The sequence below is a fragment of the Chrysemys picta genome, chromosome 2 (genome assembly GCF_011386835.1).
Source record: "Chrysemys picta bellii isolate R12L10 chromosome 2, ASM1138683v2, whole genome shotgun sequence".
NCBI classification, from domain to species: Eukaryota; Metazoa; Chordata; order Testudines; family Emydidae; genus Chrysemys; species Chrysemys picta.
In genome coordinates this window covers 57,043,962-57,056,881 of record NC_088792.1, presented here as the reverse complement: position 1 = coordinate 57,056,881, position 12,920 = coordinate 57,043,962, and the positions used below count along the sequence as shown (strand labels likewise).

The 12,920-nt window shown below is 42.3% G+C and overlaps 1 long non-coding RNA gene across 1 annotated transcript in view; it reads right to left on the bottom strand.

The window, feature by feature from the left end:
* Positions 1–9,583: 9,583 nt before the first annotated feature.
* The window catches only part of LOC101940774 (uncharacterized), a 39,008-nt gene continuing 35,671 nt past the window's right edge, over positions 9,584–12,920 (bottom strand). Inside the window, exon 5 of the long non-coding RNA XR_006175968.2 lies at positions 9,584–10,108. This is a non-coding gene — a long non-coding RNA (uncharacterized LOC101940774). The remainder of the gene's footprint in view (positions 10,109–12,920) is intronic.

The window sequence follows — 12,920 nt, the reverse complement described above, 5'->3', positions numbered from 1 at the left end:
ATATAAATACAAAATGTAACTGGATGTGACAGGTTATAGTGTTGATGCTCTAAGTCTGGGAAAATACAACGAAGTTGCATGTTTTCATGTTATGTCTTGTTAAAAGCATTGCTGCATGATGTGCTGATGTAGCACATCTGTAGCTTTCTTTCCGAACACTCAGCAAGTAGAGTGTGGTAGGTAGTAAAATGCACTCACATGGATTTGAACCTATAAGGCATCAGATGATACAATTTGCCTCATGGACCTAAGGAAAAAAATATTCTCTATATTTTGTTGTCTAAAAGGGAATAATCTTGAGGTACTCTAAGGGCTTCCATTAAAACCAATGGAAAGATTCCTATTGACTGCAGTGAGCACAGGCCTGGCTTGGGTTTAACAAAAAAATGAGTTAACAAAATAGCAGGGCAAAAACAGAAGATCCAGAAGAAGCATTAACATAAGAGTTCAATAGTATAGCAGTGCTAAAGCTGTCTTTTGAAAACTTTCTAGATGAAGTACTATTGCAGATCTGGAGACAAGGTAGACCAATCAGGAGAGAGTTTAAGATCCTGACCCAAAGCCAATTGACTTCAGTGGGCTTTGCGTTGGGCCCTAAGAGAGTAGACAAAGAACATATTACTTCCTGCATTTGAAGTGTCCAAGCTGGAGCAGTTGCAAGCATTCTGCAAACCATATGTCAGTAACAGTTGAGGACCTAATATAGGAGAAAGGAAAAGATATTTGCACCCTGAACTCTATATAACATATAGACAAGTATGACATGTAATGCACTGCTAAGATTCTAGTGATAGTAGTCGCATTTGATTTGTGGTGAAAACACTGATTGATTCCTTCCCTAGCTTGCTGCATAACCAAATATAAAAAAGAAGAAACAGCATGAAGTCACTTTGCATTCTGGGTTAGAGAGTACCACCTTCCTGCTCAGACTTATTCCCAGAAATATCTAATGCCTGTCATATGGCCAAATTTCTGTCCTTAGTTACATGTGTGCAATTCTCATTGAGTTCATTGGGAACTGGGCATGAGGACAGAATTTATCCTTTACCTCTTAGATCAAATAAATAATTGTGATAAAGGTAGAACTCTGCTTTCTAGCTCAGGGAGTATTAATAAATAGGGAACATGAGAATAGGGCAACTTCCCTTAGAATTCTTATCTTCTTTCCTTTTGCACAGTGTAAAAATTAGAAAAAATATATTTTAAACATTGATGTTGGTGCACATTATAGTTTAGAGGAATAGTCTAAAACACAGTGAATTGTAGTACTAAAGGTGCTTCAAATTGTTTTTTTTTTTTTAACATAAATTGATTCTCTTGGGCCACTTTTTAAAGGAACCTCAACTCACTCTTCAGTGTTGTTTGTGCAAAGGCTGGCAGCTAGAACCAAAATTTTCAAAGGTATCCGCTACTTATAGGTACCTCTGTTTTTGGCTGCCCACTTGAAACACCTTGAATCTTACTTTGTTCACATATGCTGAGCACTCCAGGTCTCAATGCCTTCAGCTGAAATCAAGTATGCCCAGCATCTGTGATAATCAAGCCTTAGGAATGTCAAATTGGGCAACCAAAATTAGTGGACACTGGAAAATGTGGCTGTAAATATCTAATTACCTGATCAGAAGGTGCAGAGATAGGCAGTACACCTGGAAAAACATGGAGGAATAAGGGCTGAAAAAATAAATAGGTAAGACTATAAGCATGTCCGGAAAACCAATATTCAGATAGTGGGCTGCAGCATCAGAAACAGAGAGATGAGTTGGCAGCCATTTCAGGATCTTTGTGGCTATGTTTGGCTCCGAACACCAAAAACTAGTGATTCCACGTCTGGTGATGTCTTCTGTCAGTAGACAAAATGAAGTGATGATTATGATAATTCTGTTCTGTCTTGCAAGCTTTCACCTACAGCAAAGAGTTGTTTTATTTTCTCTTCTGCTGTATTTTTCTTGTCAGGGAGAATAGAAGTTAATAGCCTCTATTATAAATACTACAAGTTGTCTTAGTACAGTATCTAAGCTTTGTTATGTTTAACCTTTAAAAATCAAACTTCGAAAAAGTAGATTATAGCTAGATTTTGCCATACATGATAAACACTGTTTTCCTTGCAACATTTTGAGAATTTCTCAAATGATACCAGGTTAGATCACATAATTGTTAGGTTTCCAAATATCATATGAAATAAATATCACTACATATGTTTGCATTCATACTGCCATGGACTGTGATATTGTTTCATAAGGGTCTTGTCAATTCTTGGATAGGAGGCCACTAAGAAAAACCCAAATGCGGCAGGAAATTGTAGTGATTCAGGAGTCAGTATGTGATATTTTGGAGGAGGGGGGGATCTTACTCTTATAGTGATATTTAAAGTCAAGATCCTGACTACACAGGGTCATTTAAAAAAATCCTATGGCACTTGGCACAAAAATTGAGGTGGGAACCCTAGTTTTCTGGTAAAACTGTAATCAGGTACTTATTAGAGGCGGTCTGAAAGATTTTGTTTCCCACTCAAATTTTCAACCAAAACTTTCATCTTGAGTTTTTGGTATAAACTCGAAACTGAAAGATTCTGGCCAGAAAACAAACAATTTTGGCCAAACATGAGAGTTGCAGTTTGCTCCTTACGTTCCCGATCTCCTATGGGCCAGATCCCTCGTTGGACTACATCTCCCATGAAGCATTATGGGTTCCCCTTTGATAAGACAAGTTGTACAGTAGGGGGGGTCCACAGCCATGATGTATTTTGGGAGATGTAGTCCAGATCGCAGCCCATAGAGGAAAATGGGGACACAAGGAGCAAACTACAACATGAAACACCAAAACTCCCATATTTTGGTTGAAATCTTTCAGCTTTCATCTGAAATACTTTGACAAAAGCTGAAATTTTCCATAGGAAGCAGACACTTGTCAGAAATCAATTTCCCCTTGGAAAAACAGTTCTGATGGAAAATTTTCAGCCAGCCCTAGTACTTATCCTGCCCACCCAAAATTGCCCTTTGGATGGCCCAGGACAGAAAGTGAAGAAGGCTTTGCATAGTAAAGCTGTGCACTGTGCCATCCACCTCAGGTAGGGTTCCTATTAGACTTTAAGGCCAGAAAGGACCACTAGATCATCCAGTCTGAACTGCTGTACATCACCCAGCACCCGTACACTAAACCCAGCAATGGAAATGAGACCAAAGTGAATGAGACCCACAGGAGACTAAACTATTATGTGCCACAGGCAGAGACTAGGAGGGACTGAGGTGCACCAGTGCTTGAGGCCCCTGCAATGGCTGGGAAATGATTAAATGAGAAATACCCATTCAGGGATGGGTTATATTCAGGGATGGATGAAGGGAGCATTTAAGTCCTGTTGGAGAAAATATTCCATTGCAGAAATTTTGGAATCTATAATCCTGGTAAAATCTTGAGTAATCCTTTAAATAATTTCACTGTCAGTTTCTTCTGTTGCACTGCACGGTGCAGGTGTGTTGCACTGGGATTTCTTTGGTCCAGATCCAGCTGTGTCAGAGCATTAGTTTTGATATCAAACCTGCTAGTTACTACATTTTGGGGATTCAAAAAAGGACATGAATGCTGCAGAGCCAGTAATTTCAGGGGAGGAGCTGAATTATTTTAAAATGACAAATGACTGAGTATTGATTGGGATATGACCAGAAGCTCTGCTGGATGTGTCATATGCCTCCATCATGGGCTCCCCAAACCTCTTTCTCTCACCAGAACATAGATAGCGACCACATTTTTCAAAACTGAATAGTGATTTTGAGTACATAACTTTTGGGTGCCAATTTGAAATGGCATACAGAGGCCTGGCTTCCAGAAAGTTCTCAGTGTCCACCCTCTGAAAATCAGGCCCCTCTGAGATGGCACCCCAAGTTACTCATCAGTTCTGAAAATTCAGATCGGTTTGTCTCCTCTCATAGTAAGGGCCTGTCCACACAGCGAATTAATGCATGGCAAGCTGGTGTGCTGAAGATTCATACTCTGGCTTGCTGCACGCTAACTCGCTGTGTAGACAAGACCTGATTGAAGGAGTGCTGGACAGTATTGCTGTCACTCCTATGGTTTACTAGATGGAGCCTTGGGATTTGGCAAATTGGTGTATTCCCCCACCTTCATTGGGCATATGCACACATGCGTGCACATACATGGAGGTGCATGCTAGTGATTAAAACCATCTCAATTCCCTCTTGCTTGGGAACATAGACATGATTTTAACTGTTCATTGTCAGCTGATTCAGACCAGGCTGAACTGTACCTCTGAGCGCATCCCTTATTCTCAATTGAATGCTCCCTACTGGCTCCTGTGGTTTCCTTTTTGCAAAAGCACTAGTGCATAGTACTGTTGCTATTGTGAACTTACTTGTAGATAGTGCACACCTCTATCATCTGAGGTAGCAGCTACGTAGGTCCCCTGTTTATTAAGTTTTCAATTTGTAAAAGGTGAATGATTTCTGGTGCTATAAAAATAAGTGGTGAATATTTAAAGAGTAGGACATGGATATGGTATTTGTATAAACCTCACTTCCAATCTCCACATCAGTCTTGCCATACTTATGGGTGTACTAGCCTTACTATCAGTACCAGAAATACTACTTCCAGAAAGTAACTCATCGCTTCTGGCAATCACTGTTGTTTGACAGTGATGTGATGCTCAGGAACTTACGTTTAGTTGCAGGCAGGGTTCTGGGAAATGACTTGAAGTTATTGGCCAAGTAGTTTTGAAAGGCACAAGTAGTTTTTTTCCTCAGTGAAATACTGCCATGTTCCAGAAGTGTTGACCAGAGTCCCTTCCATTCTACATATACATGTTCAACTTTACACACAGTATCAAGGCCAAAGTATAGGCCCAGCTGCTGCAAAGACTGAAGCATGTATTTTCTTTAAGTGTATAAAGTTATGCCCAATGTGTGTGTCTTTGCAGGATTGTAGCCTTAGTTTCAGATCCCCATGTGCGTCTCCCAGCACTTCAGTTTGCTGCTGCCTTTTTCTTTTCTTTTTTTTTTTTTTGTTTAAAGTTTCATAGTTTTAAATCAATACTTGAAAAAAGGTTTGTACACAAGGTTTGTTCTTCTGACTTATTAAAGATACAGTAGTACCAGAAAGTATAATGTGACAACAAATCCTTAATGTGATTTTTTTCAAGCCCTACAAGGAATATAATTTAATATTGTTTTAAATGTAGATGGGAAGGAAGCTCAAAATCAAAGTGTTCTCACTGCTACTTTTTTGCCATACATCAAGACAGATATTAAAAACAACTTTATGAGATTTTAATTTACCACAATTATTCTCTCTAGTTCTTAGAGTCTCTGAATAGTATCCTAATGCTAGATCATATTTTTGACAACAGAACACCAGATATACTGTAATGACTTGGCATTCAGCCTTTTGGAACGAAGGCCAAATTTGGCCAAATAAATCATTCCTCACTAGCAAGCAGCACTAGCAAGCAGCACTGATTGTATTGTAAACTTTGGAGAAAGCTGTGATATTACAGAAAGCAACTGTTTTTCAATAAACTGACTTTAAAAAATGTTAAAAATCTATGGCCTAATGCTACCAGACTCTTCTGTATTGTTACAGATTAATATTTAATAAACTGAGATGACAAACTGTCTCTTCATTATGATGATCAAGTTAGGGTGAGTATCCCTTATGGCAGGGTAAGCACCCTGGCGGGCTGGGCCGGTTTGTTTACCTGCCGCGTCCGCAGGTTCGGCCGATCACAGCTCCCACTGGCCACGATTCACTGTTCCAGGCCAATGGGGGTGGCGGGAAGCTGCGGCCAGCACATCCCTCGGCCTGCGCCACTTCCGACAGCCCCCATTGGCCTGGAGCAGCAAACCACAGCCAGTGGGAGCCGCGATTGGCTGAACCTGCGGACACAGCGGGTAAATAAACTGGCCCGGCCCACCAGGGTGCTTACCCTGGTGAGCCGCATGCCAGAAGTTGCCGACCCCTGACTTATGGATAACCTGTACAGATTTTGATAGGAAATGTTAACGTAAACATTTTAAACATCCTATAGAACATAGTAGGGAGTTCCTGCTGTAGAAATCGATAGGATAGTTCAAAAAAGAAACATGCTTTAATAGGTAGCTACGGACGGCTTTAAATATCATGGCTAAACCCTTGAAGCTGGCTCTGTAGTCAACAGGAGACAATAGCTGAATACTAGCTGATATACTTATATGATTATTATTTATTTATTTAGTGATCATTTGTATTACTATAGTGCCTAGAGGCTCATCCAAGATCTGATTCCATTGTGCTAGACACTGTACATAGATAGAGATAGTCCCTGTCCAGAAGAACTTATAGTTTAAATAGAAAATTGCTTGAGCAGCAACCAGTAAGCAGACAATCTGCTAGTGCTCTTTTCCTTTAGTTGGGTAACATGGTGAGTTGTCAGCAGAAGGGGATTCTGGGGCAATTGGAAGGAGTGGCTCAAAGTGGCCATGTGCCTGGGGCCCTGGGAGAAACATGGGATTTGAAGGCAGTCAGCAACTGCACATTGGAATGTACCAGCTGCTGAAGTCTTAGAGCAGTGGTTCTCAAACATTTGCATTGGTGACCCCTTTCATACAGCAAGCCTCAGAGTGTGCGCCCCCCCCCCCCTAAATTATTTTTTTTATATTTAACACTGTTATAAATGCTGGAGGTGAAGCAGGGTTTTGGGGATGGAGGCTGATGGCTTGCTACCCCCCCCCCCCCATAATAACCTTGCGATCCCCTGAGGGGTCGCGACCCCCCAGTTTGAGAACCCCATCTTAGAGCCTTAGCATCTGAAGCACCCTTAGCTGTGACGCACCTAGAGTGGTGCCAAGGACTGTGTTGAGACAAGATTTGGTACCTCAGCACTCCAGAGACGCTGCAAAAGATCTACAATTACAGCTGTAATGTGGCCTCTTTCTGAGTTACTGCGGCATTCAGTCTTGGGCCTCAAGCCTAAAAATCCAGCTGAGATGCAGTGCTCTCCTAGCATGATAAACAATTGCATGTGACAGAATGTGGAATTGTCAACCATCCCTCCACACATGTAGACTCATACTTTCATCTGTTCTTGTGGTGCCTTCAATGTCAATGCAGGAGACACCCAGACCATAGCTAATCTTTTACCTTCTTCCCCTTCCTATGAAGTTTTCTTTCAAAGCATAGATGGCATCCCTTCTGAGCACTATTCTGTGCTATGCTAAATATAAATTCATAAACAAATAAACCATGCAACTTGTATGTATTATATTTAGTTGAATGTTTGTAAACTCCTTTGAAAGTGAAAAGTGCCCTCTCAATGCTAGATATTTGTAGAGAAGCCATCCTGAAATAATAGCCATTGTTTGCCAGAGGAAAGTAATTACATTTACTAGAAACTGGCCTTGTTTTGAAGCCTCCCTTGATTTAAAGCCACAGTGGAAGTAATTAAATGCTGCAGTGACAACTGCTGAATTAATATATATGGTATAGAGCAGCACGGGTGTTCTTCACAGAGAGTGTCAGAAAAGAAAAACATGACTTTAAGGGGTCTTAACTGTCCTATGTCAAGAACATACCTCCTCAGAGCACAGCAGATTGTTTTTAATTTTTAAAAACTGATTTTAAATTATTACAACTTAGAAAGATTAGAAAGATTAGTAAGAGTTGGTGTGGAGGAAGAAGCAGGACCAGAAAATTGCTGATGGAAGAAACCATTGAGGCAAGCAGCCAACACACCACAAGACAATTAGTGACCAACTGATTGCAAACAACTTTGCAGGTGAATAGAAAATAAAGAATCCCTAATATTAGACATAGTAAAACTTCCATGATGAGGGCAGTTACGGTGCATATTAATTATAACTGGCCTCTGATCAAAACAAAAATAGACAGACTGATTGAATGTCACAGAGAAAGGGGAATGAGTGAGGGATTAGTTCCTGTTAAGGTCTGTCCCTTGTCATTTGAATCTTATCAACCACTTACAAAAGCAGTTGCTTTCTTTGTGGGTTTCCTGTCCTGGTACCGTGCATAAGCACGTTGGCATTATTAAGTTCAGAGAAGCTCACTTTCTCCTGCTGAAGGCAGGACATTGCTGTTCTATGCTGGTTGTGCTTGAGGCTGTGACTATAGGATGGTCTAAGTTCAGGATAGGATCTGGAGATTCAGTGTAAGGATTAAAGGTGGGAAACAATGGTGCCGGGGTGGGTCATGGGCTAATCATTTGGGGGTTGATGCAACAAGTAAGTTGTAGATTCAACAAACAATTTGTGGTGGTGGTAGATTCTGGAGGAAAGTGTCATTCCAAACACTAGTGTCTACGGTGGTGTGGGCGTGAGTGATGAGGACAGAGGGTTATTTAAATTAAGTTGCCTGACAATGTCCATAAAGCAGAGGTGGGCAAACTATGGCCCGCGGGCCACATCCGGCCTGAGGGCCCATCCTGCCCGGCCCTTGAGCTCCTGGCCGGGGAGGCTAGCCCCCAGCCCCTCCCCTGCTGTCCCTCCTCCCCCGCAGCCTCAGCTCGCCGTGCCGCCAGCACTCCACAGCTGGAGCCCTCAACCCCACCTTCCACACCTCACCTTCCCTGCCCCTGCCCCGGCCTGGAGCTCCCTCCTCATTTCTGGCCCCACCCCGGAGCCTGCACACCTAGCCAGAGCCCTCACCCCATCCCACACTGCGACCCCAATTTCATGAGCATTCATGACCCACCATACAATTTCCATACCCAGATGTGGCCCTTCAGGCCAAAAAGTTTGCCCACCCCTGGGTTAGAGGGAGATAGTATGGACAGGGCACTGGCCTAGGACTCAGGAGAGCTAGGTTCTATTTCTGTCTCTGCCACTAGCCTGCTGGGTGACCTTAGGCAAGTCAACACTTCCCCTGCCTCCATTTCCTTACTGGTACAATGGAGATAATGATACTTACCCTCCTTTGTAATGTTCTGTGAGGTCTATAGTGAAAAGTGCTGCATAGTAGATATTTATTATGCTTTGCGATGTTGTTCTGAAAGAGAGTGCATGAAAGTATTGCTCACGTGGTCATGCTGCCAACCAAACACAAGCTGCGGCCAGGTTAGACCTGGTTGTGTGTTCCTGGGCCCATATGGAGTACTCCCCTCCCCTTAATGTTCCCTTAACACTTCATAAGACAAACAATTCCCTCAATAAATTCACCAAGAGGAGTCTGGTATCCTATGTGCCCCTAAAAATCACCAGATGGAAACTATGCTACAGTAGTGGGGCCTGTGAAGAAGTTCAAGAGTTGTTTTGGCAGAATGGGACTAGGAGTGTGCTTGTACTTGCAGCAGATGGCGCAAGAAAAGAGACAGATTACAAATGAGGGAATGTGTGTCGGGGGAAAGGAGGCTAACAGCCAAGACAGGATGGGGTGAGGGGTCTTGTAGAGAAGTTAGAGGTGGAGAGCAGGTGAGAGATCTCACAGTTGTTGCCTGCAGTGAGGCACGAGGTGATTGGAAAGTTTTTCAGACCTTGCATTAAACACACTGCATTATGCAGCCGCCTATTATAGTGGCCAGAAAACAGCAGGCCCTTTGATGGTACTTAAAAAAAACCACACACACCAAGCAGGTTTCACTCTCTTTGCATATTCATAATGTGCAGTCTTATTCTCACATAACATCCTTTCAACTGAATAAGCATGTCAAGACACACCAGGAACATCCAGCCACAGGATAATCATGTTTACTGGATGTTTCTAATTTGACAATGAGCAGTGAATTGGTTAACTGTGTTGGCACTTAATTGTTCATATTTTATGCTTCAAAGCTGACACGCTTTTAAGATGAATGGAGGAAGTTAATATCTCTTGATGCTATTGTTTTTAGCCGGTAAGGATGAGGACTTCGCAAGATGAAAGTACGTTGGTTTATATTGTCAAGGTTATCTTCCCAACCAGAAGCTAGAAACTTCCTTTATTATAAGAAAACAAAGGCATAAATTCTGGGAAATAGAATAGAACCCTTGACTATTCCGCATGAAGATCCTAAATCTTTGGGATTCATGAATTTGCTACCCCTGCAGTTTTTCAATTTCCCAGGTTCTGAGATATTGTGACCAGACCACAGCATGATTTCCACTGATTGGCTGATAAAAACATCACATATCTCCTAAGGAAAAAAAGAAAAGAAAAGAAAAAGAAAGTAGGCATTTTTCTTTCTAAGTGTAATCTTCAGAAAAATGTAGCAGTGGTTATTATTAATAACGGTGTTTTTATTGCATGTTATCCTGGTCCAGTGAAGTTGGCACAGAATAGGAAGTAGAGGGCTTTGGTTCTGTTTTTGGATCTGCCTCTTTCTTGCTATGTAACATAGGATAAATCACTTTACCTAACTGTGCCTCAGTGTGGCCCCTGGAAATGAGGAGGATGAGGCTCACCCACTTTTTGTGAAGTGTTCTGAGAGCTAGGCATGAAGAATTGTAATGTAATTGCTAACTAAGGGCCAAATTCCGGTACCTTTACCCAGGACCGGCTCCAGGGTTTTTGCCGCCCCAAGCGGCCAAAAAAAAAAAAAAAGCCGCAATCGCGATCTGCTGAGGCAATTCGGCGGGAGGTCCTTCGCTCCGAGCGGCAGTGAGGGGCCATCTGCCGAATTGCCACCGAATAGCTGGACATGCCGTCCCTCTCCAGAGACGCCGCCACAAGCACCTGCTTGGCAAGCTGGTGCCTGGAGCCGGCCCTGCCTTTACCCACACTGAATTGTACTATATTCCCCAAGTTGTCCCATTGAGCTCAATCGGACTGCTTGCAGAATGAGGTACTCTTCAACGTAAGGGTGGCAGAATCAAGCCCTTAGTATGATTTTGGGGTCGGCAAGAAACAAAAGTGAACAAATTGCTAAATTTCTAGCTTTTACTTTTTTAACCAGACTAAAGTGATCTGAGAATGAATGAACCTGCAGGATAGTGGCTATGTCACTGTATCTTTGAAGATATCCACACTCTATCTTAATCATCGTATACATCTCCACTTACCTGTATCTCATCTGTAATATTACCTCTGGGATTTCAGAAAAATAGCATGCAATGTCAGCTCTGTACTTAAACTGTAACCAAAAAACCCTGGGGAGCTATCAAGTCATCAGAGTTTAGTACTGAAAACATAACACCGGTTTAAGTAGAGCTACTCAAACTAGGTCAAATTACAGTTGGGTAAGGTTTAGCGAGCCAGAATTCAGAGAGATTTTTCAATCAAAATCTGGGTCTGACTTTACAGTCAGGGATGTTTGGATTTGGTGTTTTGAATTCTGTGCACTGTAGAGAGAGAGATTTGAGCAGCATCTCTGACCTGTGCCTGGATCTGTGGTACTGGATCTGATCCATCACCAGTAAAAATCTTCCCTTTCAAAACTGAAACACTCACATTTCAGATTTCAGAGTGGTAGCCGTGTTAGTCTGTATCAGCAAAAACAATGAGGAGTCCTTGTGGCACCTTAAAAACTAACAAATTTATTTGGGCATAAGCTTTCGTCCACTTCTAGCCCACAAAAGCTTATGCCCAAATAAATTTGTTAGTCTCTAAGGTGCCACAAGGACTCCTCATTGTTTTCACATTTCACAGGTCTCCACAACTGCAAATTTTTATCCAAGGTACTAACATGGTTCCCATTACTGTAGTTTCTGAGCAGCTCAGTTTTTAATATATTTATCTTTACAACAGCCCTGTAAAGTAGGAAACTTTGATTCCTAATTTACAGATAGGGAGCTGAGATACATGGAGAGTAAGGGACTTAACCAAAGTCACACAGAATGTCTGTAGCAGAGCATGAGTCCCAGGCTGATTCCCTGACCAGTTGCCCTAAACTTCCTCACAATGAACTGCTCTAAATTTATAAACTAAAAACTGTTAATTGCCTAGGTGAAACTGATCATGGTCTAATTTCACTTGCTATGTACAAACAGAATATTGTCCAAACCAGTAAAATATATATAAAAAACAGGAGAAGCTTTGTTAAGCGGCATGTTGGGGGAATGGCGGTGCCGGTTAGTCAAAAATTCTGGTTAAGTAAGAGTTATACTTACCAATGGAGGGAGGGAGTTTGGGTGCCGGAGGGGGTGCAAGGCATGGGCTCTGGGAGGGCGTTTGGGTGCGGGCGGGGGTTCGGGGCAGGATGGGGCATGGGAGGGATTTCAGGGTGCCAGGCAGTACTCAGATTGGGTGGCTCCCTGCAAGCGACGACATGTCCCTACTGCTCCTAGGCGGAAGCGCGACCTAGCAGCTCTTTGCGCTGCCTCCGCCTGCAGGTGCCACCCCTGCAGCTCCCATTGGCCACAGTTCCCGACCAATGGGAGCTGCGGAACCAGTGCTCGTCGCAGGGCCAGGGCAGCGCACACAGCCCCCATGACCATTTCTCCACCTAGGAGCAGCAGGACATGTCATCACTTCTGGAGAGCTATGTGGAGCCAGAGAGGAAGCCTGCCGGCCCTGCGCCAACTGGACTTTTTATGGAGATATTAGAAATGCCGGTTTCTAGAGCTTTACGGTTGGTAAAGTGCCAGGTAACACAGGTTTACTGTATGTGCTTTAAAAAAGGACAGTTTCCCAAAACTGTAAACAACTGTATAAAATTGAGTAAGAGGAAACATATAACATAAAAATTTGAATTATAATTGAGAATTGTTTAAGTATGCTTTATTAGATGCCCAAAAAGAAACAATTCCACAATCACAAAAGAAGTTGTCTTTGATTAAAAAATATATCCTGACTAAGAAAATGAAGGCAGCAATAATAAATAACAAAAGGAAAAATGGGGAAGCAGCAGTTAGGAAATGCAGACAATTGATAAGGGAAGCTAAAAGGATCAATGAAAAAATCTGTGGCCAGTAGGGTTAATAACAATAAGAAGGAATTCCCTAAATATACTGGGAACAATCAAAATCCTATCAATGTATAAGTCTGATACTAGACAAAGATGGTGAAAT